The sequence below is a fragment of the Natrix helvetica genome (assembly GCF_964273705.1).
Source record: "Natrix helvetica genome assembly, chromosome: 9".
Lineage (NCBI taxonomy): Eukaryota > Metazoa > Chordata > Lepidosauria > Squamata > Natricidae > Natrix > Natrix helvetica.
This window is the reverse complement of record NC_138560.1, coordinates 20,976,103-20,994,143: the sequence shown is the minus strand read 5'-3', so window position 1 is coordinate 20,994,143 and position 18,041 is coordinate 20,976,103. Positions and strand designations below refer to the sequence as shown.

Below are 18,041 nucleotides of genomic sequence, written 5' to 3'. Positions count from 1 at the left end.
CCGTCTACCAGGATATTTTGGAGCACTTCATGCTTCCTTCCGCAAACGAGCTTTATGGGGATGCTGACTTCATTTTCCAGCTGCCCACACTGCCAAAAGCACCAAAACCTGGTTCAATGACTGTGGGATTACTCTGCTTGATTGGCCAGCAAACTCGCCTGACCTGAACCCCATAGAGAATCTATGGGGCATTGCCAAGAGAAAAATGAGAGACATGAGACCGAACAATGCAGAAGAGCTGAAGGCCGCTATTGAAGCATCCTGGTCTTCCATAACGCCTCAGTAGTGCCACAGGCTGATAGCTTCCATACCATGCCGCATTGAGGCAGTAATTGCTGCAAAAGGCGTCCAAACCAAGTACTGAGTACATATGCATGCTTATAGTTTTCAGAGGCATTATGAGCTGTACGCCATAATCAAGGACATGCGGTCAGGGTAGGCAGGGGAGGCAGAGCCTCACCACTCTCATCATGAAAAGAAAAAAAATGGGAAAAGGAAAAAGTCACACGTGGTCCGATTACCTGCCTTCCTGAGTCAACATGAAGGGGACTGCAGAGCGCGAGCCGGGGGACCGCAGAGCGCACTCCGTGGTCCCCTTCATGTTGACTCAGGAAGGCGGGGAATTGGACCACGTGTGCAGGAGGCTGAGGCTGAGGCTGCCAGCCTCACCAGCCATAAACCTCACCGCACGTCACATAATCATCACAATTATGACAAATCACGGCTTGAGCTATCTTGCTTTGCATGTAATGAGTCTTATCTCATATATTAATTTCACAATGAACTTTTGCACAATATTCTAATTTTTTGACTTTCACCTGTATATTTATCTCATCTGTCTTTCATGCCTAAAGTGGAACTTTTTTAGATAGTTAAAACTCTCTGTACTTACACCCTGACCATTTTTCAACCTTTTCACAGCATTTATGGCTTTCTTTTCATCATTTCCACTCTTTCATATATCACTATCATTCCTATAAAGAGATCTAAAATATTATTCCAGCAGTTTCTCATCCCAAATGACTCTGGTTTCTCTTCAGATTGTATACATCTTTTACCAGATGATTTCATCATTTTTTAAAATATCATTCACTCTGCTGGATTCCTTCACTCTTCTTCCTTCACTTTAAAAAATGTTCTATATCTATCAAAATTGCTCTGCACATTCTCTACCGCTTTTCATTTTAATGATTTCCTCTTCACTCTGAGTGCATTCTTTGCAACTATCTTCTTCTTTAAGAACAAAACCTTTCATCCTTTTTTGCAACCATTTTTAATATGCCTTCTTTCTTATTCTCAAGATCTTTTGCCTGATTATTTCATAAAACAACTTTTCATACTTTGCATTAATATATCTTCACACTTTTCTGTGTCATTCTGTAGCATAATTCTTTGCATCCTGTTCCAAGCAGTTTCCCCATCTTATTTCCACTTTCCATTTGCCCTCTGAGAGATTAATCTATTTCTTAATTCTCTTTCCATAGAGGAATATTCTTTCTCTTCCTGTAGTTATTATTCTTTTATTTTAGTTCTATTCTAACGCTTAATGATAGTCAGTCAATATCAATATAAATCATAAGGATGCAAGCAACAAAGTTACAGCCCTGCAGTCATAAGTGGGAGGAAATGGGTGATAGGAATGATGAGAAGACTAATAATAATAGTACTGCAGCCTTAGTGAATGGTTTGACAGTGCTGAAGGAATTATTTGTTTAGCAGAGTGATGGCTTTCGGGGAAAAAACTGTCCTTGTGTCTAGTTGTCTTGGTGTGCGGTGCTCTATAGCATAGTTTTGAGGGTAGGAGTTGAAACAATTCATGTCCAGGATGCAAGGGGTCTGTTAATATTATCACCTGGAGTACAATATGCAACTATAACAACTTATGTATTTGCATTTTTGCATGCATTCACAACTACCAAGATATACTTCTTCATATTTTCAGGCATATTTTTTGCTCTGTCATTCAGAATTAAACTCATCCCATCGTGCCTTTGCTTCTACTGATCAGTTCCAATCCATGACTACCTTTGTTGAGATCGTACATTCTTCCTTATTTCCTTACTTTCCTAGATATGCAAGATACCTAACATTTATTCCATTTGTTCATTCATACTCTTTACCATTTTCCATAGAAAATGAAGTAGGAAAGGAACAGTTACAGTTAGAAACCTGTGATGCTCGAACTGACAGATATGTTACATTTCTTGGAATTATTATTTATTTTATTTATTATTAAATGTATATGCTATCCATCTCCCTGATAAGGCAACTCTGGGAGGATATTGTTATATATTTTTTTTTATTATTAACAACATTTTGAAGTTTAAAGTGACTCTGAACTTTGCAGAAGTTTTATTCAGCAACATTACTTTTCATTATAATCCCAGAAGCAAAATAATAAATCATGAAAAAAATAGAAACTGAAATAGAAAAATGGAAGCTGGATTAATTTTGTTGAAATACAGACTAAAAGAATAAACCTAAAAACATCCCAATAGCTTCTGAAAATGTTGCCTTTGTACTATATGGAAACAAAAAGGTAAAGTATAGAAAACCACATCTAGAAAAAAAAAAGCAATTGGTTCACTATCATTTGGGTCAATCAGCAATAAGGGAAAAAGAGGAAGTGAGACATATCAGTCAACAATAAGTTTTATAGGGCCAGAAATTTCATCTGGGAGGGGGGACTTTTTTGATGTGGCACCCACTATTTGGAAGATCATTTCCCCCCAAAGGTGAGATTGCCCCTGACCCAACTGATCTTCCGAAAATTCTAGTTATGTCATCAGACTAGAGGATCCACTGGAAGTATACAGCCTGCGAAACGATTACACACTATCTGTAAGTTTTAGAATATATTCTCTGTGGGTTTTGTTTTGTTTATAGCTTTTTGAAAACTGTTTAATTGTATTTTATTGGTATTTTTTTAAAATTATTTTGATATATTTGGCTTTGGGTATTTTAATCAAATGTGCCATCCAAAGTCATATAAGGTAAATTATATGTAGTCCATATTTTGTATGTAGTAATCCTCCAAATGAGACATTTAGCCATTGAATATGTTGTTCAAATTTAGAATAAAATGTGAATTCTTTGGATCGCTGTCTAATATATACAGATATATTTTATTATTTATGTAAAATTATGAAAAAATTGGTGTTCTTCCAGCTTTATACTTTCAATTTTTTGCAACTGTTTTACATCCAATTCCCATTTCCACTGTCTTCCTATTATTTTCCAACTGCTACAAAATAATTCAAAAGAACATAGCATCCATAAAAACCAGTAAATCATCTGCAACAAAATGGAAATTATATAAAAGCAGAGATAATGACACAAGGTTGTATTTTAAGCAGTATTTTCAACAATTAGCTAAAGTCACCAATTCCTTCCTTTAAATGCATGAATTTCCATTCTGTATGAAACATTCATTTGGGAGAATGAAATTTTATTTTAAATCTATAAATTAAACAAAAACAAGTAATCATCTGAGGACAAAAATTGGGATCAGAAACTTGGTCATTGAGTGAAATGATCATTAAGTAGGACATTCACATGGCTACTTCATTTGATGACTGCAATTCCAGCAATTCCATTTGTAGTTGTTAAGAAATTTCATGGATCATTAAGCACAGTGCGTGGGGGCACGGGGGGGGGGGAGATGAGGGAGGCCCCAGGTGTCCTGTTGTAGTCTACAAAGCCTACTTGCATGTGGAAACCTGCCTAGCCTAGAGGTCTGGCCCAGTTCTCCAACCCACCATGGCCAGGAGGCAGTGGGAAAGCCAGCAAGTTGCTGTTGCTACCTATCAAGAAGACTCCCTCTCATCTCTGGAAGCTGTCTGAAGGAGCTGCCCATCCAAGGATTTCAGCTCTACCATGTGGACTACTCAACTCAGTGGAAAGCTTGGGCAGGCAGCTCTTTCAGATAGCTTCCAGAGATGAGAGGGAGACCTCTTGGTAGCAGCAACTTGCAACCTTCTTTGCTCGCTTCCACACGGCCTTTTTGGGGCTGGTCTAGAGGTGGGTTCTGCTAAGTGGTGGGCGAAGGACGAGGCTGGGCACAGCTGAGGTAAAGTATAACTCTTTATTGCTAACAGACAGAATGCAACAGTACAGGAGAGAAGCAAACGTTCTCCTGCCTGACAGCTATTTATACGAGAGCTGTCAGGCAGGGAAACCAATCGGGAGGCAGGAACAGCCCGCCTACAGCCAGGCCGCGTCTGATTGGCTAAGACGCGGCTTGGCTGTTGCTAGCTGTCAGCGAGGGAATCCCCGGTCGTAAGTCGAGGAAAACAGGGAATGCAACAGGTTCCTACTAGTTTGGACCAGCTGAGCAGGTAGTAACTTGGCCGGCCATGCCCTCAAACCAGTTTTACCAGTGACGCCGTAGGCACTGCCATCTTGTTTTTTGCTTGTGTGAATGCTTTTTAACTACTGTGCATGCACACACAACACAAATTAAGCAAAGCAAGTCCCTGAGTGAACTGGCAGTAACAGAAGCCAGAACGCCTGATCTTCTAGCCTGATCTTTATTACCCTGCTTACAGAAACTGTCTCTCCGGTTAACCCTTATTACATTTTAACAGCTAAGGCAAAACGCCCGTCGACCTGAGTGATGTTGAGTTGGCCAAGCCCACCCAGTCACATGACCACTGAGCCCTACCTACCTAGCTGGTCATTTGGGCTAGGAACCGGTTGTTAAATTATTTGAATCCCACCACTGCATAAACCCCACTGCTCTGCACTAGAGTTGAAGGGAATTGAACTTGAGATCTATTGCTTGTAGAACATTAAAAAAATATCTATCGCTTATAAAAACTGAATTAAAGCCAGAGTTTGCATTTCATGGTAAATTATATTGCTATTTGTTTATGGCTTAGATAAATGCATGATCCCGTCCCTCTAGTTTATTGTTATGCAAACCTAACAAATTGTGACTTAAGTCAACAAACTATGTTCAAACAAATAATAATGTTATAGACTTTGTCATAGATAATCTTGGTTAGAAGAAGGCTTGGAAAACCTTTATTTTTTTTTGCCAGAATACCTATTCTATTTTTCTCCTTATTGCAATAGTGTTGCAACTGGAAGACTATTTATCTTTCTAAGTTTAGATATTGTGTTATATATGATTCTTGATTTATCGTCTGTGATAAAAATTAAAATACTGTCACTAAAATTCCAGTTTGGCCAAAAGTGAATTTCTGTAGCGGAATTTGGAGAATTTTGTTCGCATTTGTTAAAAAATGGATCCAGAAATAAAGAGGACTGTGATGTCGTTGAGAAAGGATTTATACACACACTATTGAAAATATTTCACAATTACTTTTGCAAGATGATGACAATGCCTATTACAGTACATTTTGATTAGAAACATGTAAAAACCAGCCAGGGGATGGAATGAGAGAATGGAAGCAAATGACTTAGCTAATCTAACTTTGATTTAGCTAACCAAACATTTTTACATTTAGTAGTTTATACTAAATTATAGTTGCCTTTTTTATTTATTTATTTATTTATTTATTTATTTATTTATTATTTATTTATTTATTTATTTATTAGCGTTTATATACCGCCCCCTCTCCCGAAAGGGACTCGGGGTGGTGTACAGTCCGTATCCAAATACAACAGATTAAAACATAGAAATAGTTACATAAATACATGTATGAGAGGAGGATAAAATATACCAAACTGTACAGCTAAATAAATCAATACAAAAGTTTAAAATATCAGGTTAAATTTAAAACATTATCCCTCTAAAAACCAGTACGAATGTCTATGCCAGGAGGTAGACGTTATAAATTATGCCAAACCAGCCAGTCGGAACAGGTGTGTCTTCAGTTTCTGTCAGAAGGAGCGGAGGTCAGTAGTAGTTCTAATGTTGGGGGGGAGGTCATTCCAGAGGGTTGGGCCCATCACAGAGAAGGCCCTACTCCTCGGTGTCGCCCGTTGGCATTGCCTCGTGGACGGCACCAGGAGAAGGCCCTCCCTGTGAGAGCGGATTGGCTGCAGGGATGTATGTGGGAGGATGCGATCCCGCAGGTAACTAGGCCCTATGCCATGGAGCGCTTTAAAGATGGTGATCAGAACCTTGAAACGCACCCGAAAGACCACAGGCAGCCAGTGCAGCTCGCGCAGGAGAGGTGTTACGTGGGAGTACCGAGTACTCCCCATGACTACCCGCGCGGCTGTGTTCTGGACTAGCTGCAGTCTTCGGGCGCGTCCCAAGGGAAGCCCCATGTAGAGAGCGTTACAGTAGTCCAGGCAAGACGTCACCAGTGCATGAGTGACTGTGCGTAGGGCATCACGGCCCAGAAGGGGGCGCAATTGGCGCATCAGGCGAACCTGGTGGAACGCCCCCTTGCCACGGCTGCCACATGATCATCCATTGACAGCCGGGCGTCTAGGAGGACGCCCAAATTGCGCGCCCGTTCCACAGGGGGCAATTGTTCGCCCCCTATGGCCAGTGATGGAATCAGCTGGCTGAACCGAGGTGCCAGTAGCCACAGCCACTCAGTCTTGGAGGGGTTGAGTTTGAGTCTGTTGTCCCCCATCCAGACCCCGACGGCTTCCAAACACCGGGACATCACTTCGACAGCCTCGTTGGGGTGGCTTGAGGTTGAGATGTACAACTGAGTATCATCAGCGTACAGATGGTACTCAACCCCAAAACCACGGATGATCTCACCCAGCGGCTTCACATATGCGTTGAACAAGAGGGGCGAGAGGACCGACCCTTGCGGCACCCCACAAGAGAGTGGCCTCGGGGTCGACCTCTGCCCCCCAGTCAACACATATTGCATCCGGCCGGAGAGGTAGGAGCCGAACCACCATAAAACGGTGCCTCCGACTCCCATCCCCTCCAGCCGGTGCAGTAGGATACCATGGTCGATGGTATCAAAAGCCGCTGAGAGGTCTAATAGGACCAGGATAGAGGAGCAGCCTCTATCTCTGGCCCTCCAGAGATCATCCACCAATGCGACCAAGGCTGTCTCGGTGCTGTGCCCGGGTCGGAAGCCGGACTGGCGTGGGTCTAGATATACGGATTCGTCGAGGTGATGTGGAAATTGCTGCGCCACCACATTCTCAACAACCTTCGCTAAAAAGGGGAGGTTGGAGACTGGACGATAATTAGCTAGCTCCGTTGGGTCAAGTGAAGGCCTCTTGAGCAGGGGCCTCACCACCACCTCTTTCAAGGCAGTCGGTAAGGAACCCTCGCCCAATGAGGCGTTCACCAGGCCCAGAAGCCAGCCACGCGTCACCTCCCAGGATGCCGGTACCAACCAGGAGGGGCACGGGTCCATTGAACATGTGGTGGGTCGCAGCCGTCCACGCAACCCGTCTAAATCCTCGGGGGCAACAGAGTCAAACTCCTCCCAGAGTGGGCTCACAAGACTCACTGATGACGGCTCGTCCGGTCCACTGGGGGGGGGGCATCCGCTCCGGATCTGAGCGACTTTGTCTTGCAGATATTCCCCAAATTCCTCTGCTCTTCCCTGCAAGGGTGCCTCCCGCGTCTCCTGCGACAGGAGAGAGCGGGTCACCCTAAACAGGGCGGCAGGGCGGTTATCCGCAGACGCAATGAGAGCGGCACAATGTCTACGTTTGGCCGCTCTCAATGCCACAAGGTAGGTCCGTAAATAGGCTCTTACCTGTGTTCGGTCAGATTCGGAGCGTGAGGACCTTGTTAGAAACTCTTCCTTTATTAACCTACTTTGTTTATATTTATATAGCATTATTTTGTCAACATATTGTAGACAGTGAACATGCACAACAATGAAGTAAACATTTATGACCAAAAAAAAAAAGAAGCAATTGTCTAATTCACTTTCTCAGAATGCAATTTTTTATGATTGCAAAATATTTGTATGAATGTATGCCCGTATAAATGTTCAATATAATGTCTCTCAACTTTCCATGTACATAATCTTAATAAACAGAAAATATAGTCTATTGAGTACCAAAATATATTTTGTGGGCAAGATATTATTGGAATTTCAATAACATATTCCGCCGCCTGAGTTTCGAAAAGCTCTTCTTCATCAGCTCTTAAAAACTTGGATTTTCCTCCCTAGAATGGATAATAGGCTTTTGTGGAACATGTATGCTAGGTTGTCTATTTTCTTGCTCTTTCTGGATGTCATTTTATTTTCTTCTTCATTAATATTCTTTTCATACTATTTTTAGCTATCCCCAGAGTTGCTATCGAGTCAGGAGGTTTTATAAATTTAATGGATTTATAGCAAATTTGATGTGAATATTTTTTACAGTTACACCATATTCTATTGGTATAGTTTTTGTGAAAGACAAAATAATATGCCCATTAGTACAACATCACTCAAGAAAAGAATTTGATGACATTTGGTGCTTTTCTCAATTTGTACAATATTGAAGGACCGAAAGCTATGGGGAAAAAATAAATGCATGCTTCAGTTTTGAAAACAAAACATTATCTTGACTCAAAATGCAATTCAGGAAAAGTAGAAAGCAACTGCCGAGTTCTAGATGGTAATAACAGCCGTGTGGGGATTCCTGCAGACTTCCTACCAGAGGCACAAATTCACCTCCAAAGCAAATTGAACCAGACTTGAAATCAAGGACACAGTTTTGATAGTGTTTAGGCTAACAATTGTCATAGTCAAATTCAAGTACGGCTTCAAGGACAGATGACTCTTATATATGGCTAAGATCACTCTTTGTGGAGGAGTATTTTCTGTACTTTAAGATCATGCATGCCTACTTTCAGGAAACTTTGGACTCCATAGTTGGCAATTGACCATCTTCTGCATTGCAAATATTGTGGAAAACCTTGGAGAGGCTATGTGTGATAGAATAATGTATGTAATAGGCTGGATTCCCAAGAGGGAGGGGCTGCATTGTAGAGGAAAAAGAGTTCAAAAGTTTTGGGTGAGAGAAAGAGTGTGAAGACAGCCCCTCCTTCATAGTTCTCCGAGTACATGGAAGATGCAGATACTCTGGCAAGATTCTGTCTATAGGTGTGAAAATAATAAAGAGCTGAACTTTGAAGAATCACCATATGCTATCCTTGGTTTTGGAGCTTGACACTATGCATAATTACGATCCATTTTAATTTACTCCTCCAAAAAGCAGAGTGAGCAAGGCAACATTGCAAAAATGATAAATATGGATATCAAGCAATCCAGGTACAAGTCCCTTCATGCAACTTCAGTTGTTAAATATAGACAGAATAGGCAAACGCATAAATGAACTATAGATGGCATAAAATATTCCCTTATAATGTTAAAAAGTCCTGAATATTTATTCTGTATCCATTCATCCATTCAGTCCTTCATATTCATCTCCCCATGCTTTTGAGTAAAATTCCAAAGAAAGGGTAAACCAAGGCAGCTGAATATCTGCATGAAGTCCCAAAAGGACAGCAGGCTCAATCTTCTCTGTGGTCTCTTTTTTGAAAGCTTTCTAGACTTCAAGAATCCTATAGTTGAAAAGGATTTCTCAGTTGCCCAAAAGAGTATCTCTATTTTTGCAAACATTATTCAGCCTCTCCCTTTTTCTTTCTTTCTTTTTTATTTCCAGCAGATTCCCTTTCTCCACAGGTTGCTAAACCTACCATATTTTTCGGAGTATAAGACGCACCGGAGTATAAGACACACCAAGGTTTTGAAGAGGCAAATAACTAAAAAAAATTTTTTGCACTCTGCAAACCTCTCAAAAATGGCCAATTTTTCGCAAAAATGGGCCCGCTTTTTGTCAAAAAAAAAGGGCATGGATGGCCTTTAGGAAGCTTATCGACTGCTCCTGAGGGCTGGGGGGGATTGAGGAAAAAACAGCCCATTGTTTGCTCATTCCTGCCCTCCCCAGCCCCCAGGAGCGCTCTGAAAGCCTCCTACAAGCTCTGCAAGGCCATTTTGGTGAAGCGGGTGGGGTTTCAGTAGGCAAAAAATGCTGTATTCAGTGTATAAGACGCACCCAGATTTTCAGCCTCTTTTTTGAGGGAAAAAGGTGTGTCTTATACTCCGTCGTCCTTTTTGTCTTAACTGTTCTTGCCTTCTGGCAGCTCTGCGCATGCGCACACTGGGCACAGGCTCCCACTGTTCTTCTGCCTCACTGATGTCCAACTCTGGAGGCTCCGGAGGCAGCATGTAACTCCCAGATGGCCCTGGACCCCTCTCTGCCTCCGACGCAGAGCCCTCGTCCGAGCCTTCCCCAGATTCCAAGACTGGCCCATGTTCCTCCACAACCTCCTCACTGTCCGACTCTGCTGCCAGCTCCGCAGGCTGCTGGTGGGCCACAACAGTTAGTTTGTGCAATGAAAGACAGAACAGTGGCAGATGTCCATCACTAAATAAATATAAGAATGAAGACACTGCACCTTTTAGGATTTTGCCCAGGTTCCCCCCACCCCCTCTTTGAAATATACTGCAAATGCAAATTGGCTTTTTCTCCAAACAGCCTGGTTTACCCCTTTCATAGGAACTACGGTAGTAGCGAGCAACCCTTTAAGAATGCAGAGGAATAACCCACCCTCTCGTGCAACAATTAAAAAATAAATAGTTTTAAAAAGCACTTGTCAGTAAAGCTGAAAACATTTACCATTCGGAAAAGAACACTGGAACCTCTGCTTGTCACAGGTTATCTTCCTTGTGCAAGCTGCTTCTATTAACACAAAGCTATTAGAGCAAATAAAGGAGGAGGATCAAGTGAAGAGAAACATAGGCAGGAAGATAAAGGGAAACGAAGAATTAATTTGGGTTACTTGTAGTGGTTTGTCACTTCTGCATGTTTGAGGGCCAGCAAAGCTCTGTGCTATTGAGAAGTGCCAGCAAAACCTGTTAACTTTGCAAGGCACACTACAAAATGATGTTTTAGGTGTATTGGTTAACAAGCACTTACACTTTATGATATAGTACATTGCCTCTGAGTTGAGTTCAGCTGCTGGCAACTTCATGGACTTGTCCATAACACAGAATACATCTTCTAAGACAGTGATGGCTAACCTTTTTGTCATCGCATGCCCAAAGCGTGTGGGCGCATGTGCCTGCACCCATAATGCAATGCGTGACCTCCCCCACGCCCCCTGTGCATGCGTGTGTGATCCCCCCCACTCTTCCCTCCCCATGTAGAGGGGCACATGACCCGCACCATGCCCCATTTTGGGCCTCGTAGGTCTCCCTGAAGTCTCCTGGAAGCAAATACAGGCTGCAAGGGGGATGCACCGGACCCCTGTGCTACCCCATCCCCCATGCATGTGCACACACTCCCCCCCAGCCCCATGTGCACGTGTCTTCTGCATGTGCAATGCGCCCCACCCCCACACATGCATGGTAGAGGCCTGAAAATCAGCAGGAAGTGCGCACACATGCATGGTGGAGCTAAGCTGGGGTGATGGCTCACGTGCCTGTAGAGAGGTCTCTGTGTATCACCTGTGGCACGTATGTCATAGGTTTTCCATCATGGTTCTATGATCTTGCTTGTTTTCCTAATTTAGCTTCCCTATTGGTCCCTATGAAAAATAAAGCAGGGTTGCTCTTCCTTTAATCTTTTAGCTCAACCAAAGATAAACAGAAATTATTTTTTTTAGATTCTAAAATCCTTGCCCAATCTCATGTACTCCGGAATGTTGCAACTACGGCTGATATATAGCATTTCACCCATGTGCCCAAGAATGCCACTTCGTCCATCAGCCTTCTTTGATTTTTTTTAAAACTTTTACTAATAAAAGTAATTCAAGAGAAAACTTGAAGACTAACTCTAGCATTATACCAATTTCTCAAAAATGCCTCAGATCTTACAAAAGCCTTACTAGGATGATGGTAAGCGTTATAGGATGGGGACAGGCTACTTTATTGTAAAAAAAAAAAGAGAGAGAGAGAGAGAGAGAGAGAGAGAGAGAGAGAGAGAGAGAGAGGCGAAAAAAGGCACCGGGGAGAAGAACGAGGCACCGGGGAGGAGAATAAGGCTGGGAGGCAATTGGGAGAGGCAGTTGGAGACGGCTGCGGCAGCGGGACGAGTGGAAAGAGTGGCGCCGCTGCCAGGGACTCCTTTCTGGTATTCTGCCGTATCCTGGCTGCTCCCATGCCCCCCCCCCCCGGGCCTCGCCGGCGCCAGCAGAGGACGCCAAATGGTTTACGATCTTAGAGAATTTTGGAGAACATTATCCTAATCAGTGGAGAACTTTGGAGCGCCGAGTGGGGGGCCAAGGTGGAGTGTGCCCACCTGGGCGTTTTGGATGGAAACCAGGAGTGAGGGCGAAGGTATAAACAACGGTTGGGGGTGGCCTGGAACACCGGAGGCCACTGGAGGCCCTGTTTCAAGGCCATGGATAGGCCTGAACAGTTACCTAGGCCAAGAACAACTGGGCCAAGAACGCCCCCCCCCCATCTGGAACCACCTTGGATTGTCTCCCACCTTTCTGTCATCTCTGCCATCTCTCAACACTTGAGGATATTTGATCATTTCCCGCCCCCCCCCCCTCATCCAAGTACTAATCTGGACATTGAAGCCTCCTACTTCCTATTGAGACTCTACCCCCGTTTACCAACTTTTTATTACCAGCACCCTTACCCCACTGGGTTTTTAACAATCTACTCGAGGTTAGACCTGCTCCGCCTGCGGGAGGCCCCTCTCTCGCAGGCATGGCCCTTGGCTCTTTCAAGGGCCCGCCTTGATGACGGGTTTGTGGACCCCGAGAGGTGCAGGAACCGGAAGCTAAGGGGATTTTTAGTAAAATGTTTTTTATCTTTTTTAGGGGGTCCCAGGGTGGGGGGGAGGGTTAATCAGACCGGGAGGAGGGCCAGAGCCGGACAGACAGGTGAGTCCAGGAAGGACGGGGATGCGGTGGAGGGGGGGAATATAAAGGTCACTAAAGCAGAGGGTTGTCCTATTGCAACGGTCGCGGGGAGGAGGGGATGCGAGGACAGGATAAGATCCCAAGGTCGGTTGGGAGACCGTGGCTGTTGGTTACGCCCGGTCGCTTGTACCAACCCCTGCAGTCTAGGTGGACAGGTCCTACAGAGCCAGGGCCTGCGGCTGATGCTTTGCAACGCAAGGTCTGTCACCAACAAGGCCCCCCTCATTAATGAGTTGATCTCAGAGGGGGAGCTAGACCTTGCAGGGATAACGGAGACCTGGTTGGGCCACGAGGGTGGTTTACCCCTTGTGGAAATGTGCCCACCGGGTTTCCGTGCATTCCATCAGCCTCGGGCCCTGGGTAAGGGTGGAGGGGTGGCGGTGGTTATGCGGGAATGTTTAGAGCCGAGGGAGTTCACTGTCCCTCAGATACCCGGGTGTGAGTCCCTTGGTGTGAACTGGGGCCCAGGGAGGCAGTGGGGCTTGCTGATTGTATACTTGGCTCCTCGCTATGCATCAGCAGCCCTGCCCGAGCTCCTCGAGCTAATCTCAGCGACGGCAGTTGAGACTCCCAGACTTTTGGTCATGGGGGACTTCAACTTGCCGTCAATGGGAGCGGCTTCCGAGGTGGCTCGGGAGTTCATGGCTTCCATGACGGCCATGGACCTGACCCAATTAGTGCAGGGCCCCACTCACGAAGGGGGCCACACACTGGACCTCATTTTTGTATCTGAACAGTGGACGAGTGATCTGGGAATAGGGGATTTAGTCATCACGCCCCTGTCATGGTCAGACCACTCATCCCTCCGGCTGGACTTCCCTGGCGCTATCCCCCACCGCGAGGAGGCGGAACCAGACTCTATAAACTGGTACCGCCCCAGGCACCTGATGGAATCTGATAGATTCCAGACGGAGCTTGGGCCAATTCCTGTAGCCTTGTCCCGCTCCCGCTCCGAGGACCTAGTGACTGCCTGGAATAGGGCGACGACTGGGGCCTTGGACCGGGTTGCGCCTTTGCGACCTCTCCTGCGGCGTCGACCCACCCGGGCTCCTTGGTTTACTGAGGAGCTTAGGGTGATGAAGCGCCACAGGAGACGTCTAGAGAGCAGGTGGAGGTCCTCACGCTCCGAATCTGACCGAACACAGGTAAGAGCCTATTTGCGGACTTACCTGGTGGCAATAAGAGCGGCCAAACGTAGACATTGTGCTGCTCTTATTGCGTCCGCGGATAACCGCCCTGCTGCCCTGTTTAGGGTGACTCGCTCCCTTTTATCGCAGAGGGCGCGGGAGACACCCTTACAGGGTAGAGCAGAGGAGTTTGGGGAATATCTTCAGGACAAAATCGATCAGATCCGGAGCGGGTGGACCTCCGTCAGTGGACCAGACGAGCCGCCAACAGCGAGTCTTGAGAGACCATTCTGGGAGGAGTTTGACTCTGTTGCCCCCGAGGATTTAGACAGGTTGCGTGGACGGCTGCGACCCACCACTTGTTTAACGGACCCGTGCCCCTCCTGGCTGGTACTGGCAGCCTGGGAGGTGACACGAGGCTGGCTCCTGGGCCTGGTGAGCGCCTCACTGGGTGAGGGATACTTACCAACCGCCTTGAAAGAGGCGGTGGTGAGACCCTTGCTCAAGAGGCCTTCGCTTGACCCAATGGAGCTAGCTAACTATCGTCCAGTCTCCAACCTCCCCTTCTTGGCGAAGGTTGTCGAGAATGTGGTGGCGCAGCAGTTCCCGCGACACCTAGACGAATCCAACTATCTAGACCCACGCCAGTCCGGCTTCCGACCCGGGCACAGCACTGAGACAGCCTTGGTCGCGTTGGTTGATGATCTCTGGAGGGCCAGAGATAGGGGTTGCTCCTCTATCCTGGTCCTATTAGACCTCTCGGCGGCTTTTGATACCATCGACCATGGTATCCTATTGCGCCGGTTGGAGGGGATGGGAGTCGGAGGCACCGTTTTGCGGTGGTTCGGCTCCTACCTCTCCGACCGGAAGCAATGTGTGTTGACAGGGGGACAGAGGTCGTCCCTGAGGCCACTCACTTGTGGGGTGCCACAGGGGTCGGTCCTCTCGCCTCTCCTGTTCAACGCATATGTGAAGCCGCTGGGTGAGATCATCCGTGGTTTTGGGGTTGAGTACCATCTCTACGCTGATGATACTCAGCTGTATATTTCAACCCCAAACCACCCCAACGAGGCTGTCGAAGTGATGTCCCGGTGTTTGGAAGCCGTCGGGGTCTGGATGGGGGACAACAGACTCAAACTCAACCCCTCCAAGACCGAGTGGCTGTGGTTACCGGCACCTCGGTTCAGCCAGCTGACTCCATCGCTGGCCATAGGGGGCGAACAATTGTCCCCTGTGGAGCGGGCGCGCAATTTGGGTGTCCTCCTTGATGCCCGGCTGTCAATGGAGGACCATGTGGCAGCCGTGGCAAGGGGGGCATTCCACCAGGTTCGCCTGGTGCGCCAATTGCGCCCCCTACTGGACCGGAGTGCCCTGCGCACGGTCACTCATGCGCTGGTGACGTCTCGCCTGGACTACTGCAATGCCCTCTACATGGGGCTTCCCTTGGGACGCATCCGGAGACTGCAGCTAGTTCAGAACGCAGCCGCGCGGGTTATTATGGGAAGTACACGTTACTCCCACGTAACACCTCTCCTGCGCGAGCTGCACTGGCTACCTGTGGCCTTCCGGGTGCGTTTCAAGGTATTGATCACCATCTTTAAAGCGCTCCATGGCAGAGGACCTAGTTATCTGCAGGATCGCATCCTACCACACACGTCCCTGCGACCTATCCGCTCACACAGGGAGGGGCTCCTCCTGGTGCCGTCTGCTAGGCAATGCCAGCGGGCGACACCTAGGAGTAGATCCTTCTCTGTGATGGGCCCAACCCTCTGGAATGACCTCCCCCCAGACATTCGAACTACCACCGACCTCCGTTCCTTCCGGCAAAAGTTAAAGACTCACCTATTTCAATCAGCTGGCCTGGCACTTTCTTAGTTTAACCTCCCGGGGATTTATTCATTTTAATTGGGTTTGGGGTTTTAATAAGCTTTTAATGTACTATATTTATTATTCTATTACAGTCTTATAACCTCCTTCACCTACGTATTTAATTATTTAACTGTTTTGTGTATGTATTTTATAATGCATTTTAGTGACTGTACACCGCCCCGAGTCCTTTCCGGGAGAGGGGGCGGTCTATAAATGTGAATAATAAATAAATAAATAAAGAGAGAGAGAGAGAGAGAGAGAGAGAGAGAGGTGTAAGTGTTTATGCCTATCTTATACAATCACTTTACATAAAAGGAAATCTCACTCCACAACCTCTTTGTAAATACAAAACATCCTCTCAAAAGGCCAAATCAGAAACAAAGGTTGCTAATGGTCACTAACTTAGTATTATGTGATATGCTTCCGTCCTCTAAATTATATTCCTCCTCCCCCCAAAAAATTTATAGAAGCATAAACCTTTGGTCAAGCCAAAGTGGGGTCAAGTATGCCAAGTGCAGGAAACACTTCAGTTCTCCAGTTCTCCTAGTCACACCTCTCAGCTGCTGATCTTCTTTCTATTCATTGCTGAAGTCATTCGGGAGAAATGTCTGCAATAGGCTGGAGGTGTGAGGGAGATGTCATCCATTTCTGCCCTCAGGAAGAAGGGAGTGGTCTATATCAGTGGTGAGACAGGAAAAAAAAGTGCTTATCTGCTCTAGGTTTCTCTTTCTTCCTTCTGCAGAAAGTGTTGCAATGATAGAAAGTGAATTACTCCTTTGAACCTTTCCCTCTTTTGCCCCATGCTTTCAACTCCACGTCAGTGAACCCAGTGCGCTATATTACTCTCTCAACTCCTGCTATTCCTTTACTGAATTGAACAATGTGCTAAATTCTCGTGGATGATTACTACTTCTTATTCAACTGCTCTGTCTGTAAGCTTTAAAAAAATCTTTGTGCTATCTTCCCCCTAAACTGTTAGGTACTTATTATTTGATTAACCTTATACCATTAGTCTAAAATTATTAGTTATGGTATTTCATTATGGTTCTATTTTTGGAGCGCATAAGCCTGTTTAATAACCTATGATCCTGAAAGAACGGGCTCGGTGGGATGCCCAGTTCGTAATAGCAATATAGTAATCAGCTAAATATTCCAAGGGGATGTAGCATTGCATATCAGCTGCTAGGGATTAGGGCTTTGCTATGTTGGAGACATTCTTAGTTTGGCGCTACTGTTGCTTTTCTGGATTCTGAATGGCCAAGTCTATCCTCCCCCAGGGGCAATGCAGTTATAAGCTGAAACTTAAAGATGCCGAGCGCTGAGTGATTTTAGAAGATTGCATTCTTCTAAAAATGGAGGCAGTGCCAAAGAATTGGAGGCAAAATGGTCCCTCAAACCCCAAAGCTGATCCATAATGCTTTCCCAAAATATTCAGAATCTGCCCCATCTGGAAGGCAACTATGTTCATTAATGTTTGTGAATGAAGTACATTGCTCTCTTTTCTATATGTATTTGCAAATACTGAATCCTCTCAGCAGCAGCTTTGTCCGGGAATTTAAAGATGAAAACAGAAAACAGCTAAATGCCCCAAATGTTTGAATCAACACTGGTCATCTATTATTCAGGTGACTAATTGCCTTCTAGGCAGCAGTGGGATTCACTTCAGTTTACTATCAGTTTGCAACTGTGAGCGAGTGCATGCTTTCATCACATGTGTGCAGTTTTCCATGCATGCGCTTTGCTTGCATGTGTGGCATGCACACATGCATGTGGCATCAAAAACAAGGCTACATAGGACGTTTTGGAGCCAGGGCAAGTGGTTGGTCACTCACCCACAGTTCGGAGCTACCGGTTCGGGTCAAGCAGTCCGAACCGGCTGAATACTACCTTTGCTTCCAGGTCATGATGACAAACATACCCAATATTTAGATGTTAGTTGCAGTCCAAGTTAGAGAAGGTTGAAAAAGAGAATGCCCGAAAAGCCACCATCAAAAGGAGCCCCTCTGTAGGTTAGATATTAAATATTGGGATCAAAAAGAAGGATGCCATATTTGAAATACTTGGAGCCTGAATGCATTTTGAACAGTACACGGAACGTTTGCCTTTAACTCTAGAAAGAAAGATGCTCTCTATTTAACTCAGATTTCCTCAGAATATCTATTATTTAACTGCAGTAAGACAATGAAATAAGCTGTCAGCCCTTTGAGATAGGT

General features: G+C 45.5%; 1 protein-coding gene across 1 annotated transcript in view; it reads right to left on the bottom strand.

Moving 5' to 3' along the window:
* The window catches only part of CSMD2 (CUB and Sushi multiple domains 2), a gene marked incomplete at its 5' end in the record, with an annotated part of 765,891 nt that overhangs the window by 506,893 nt on the left and 240,957 nt on the right, over positions 1–18,041 (bottom strand). The window lies entirely within an intron of this gene.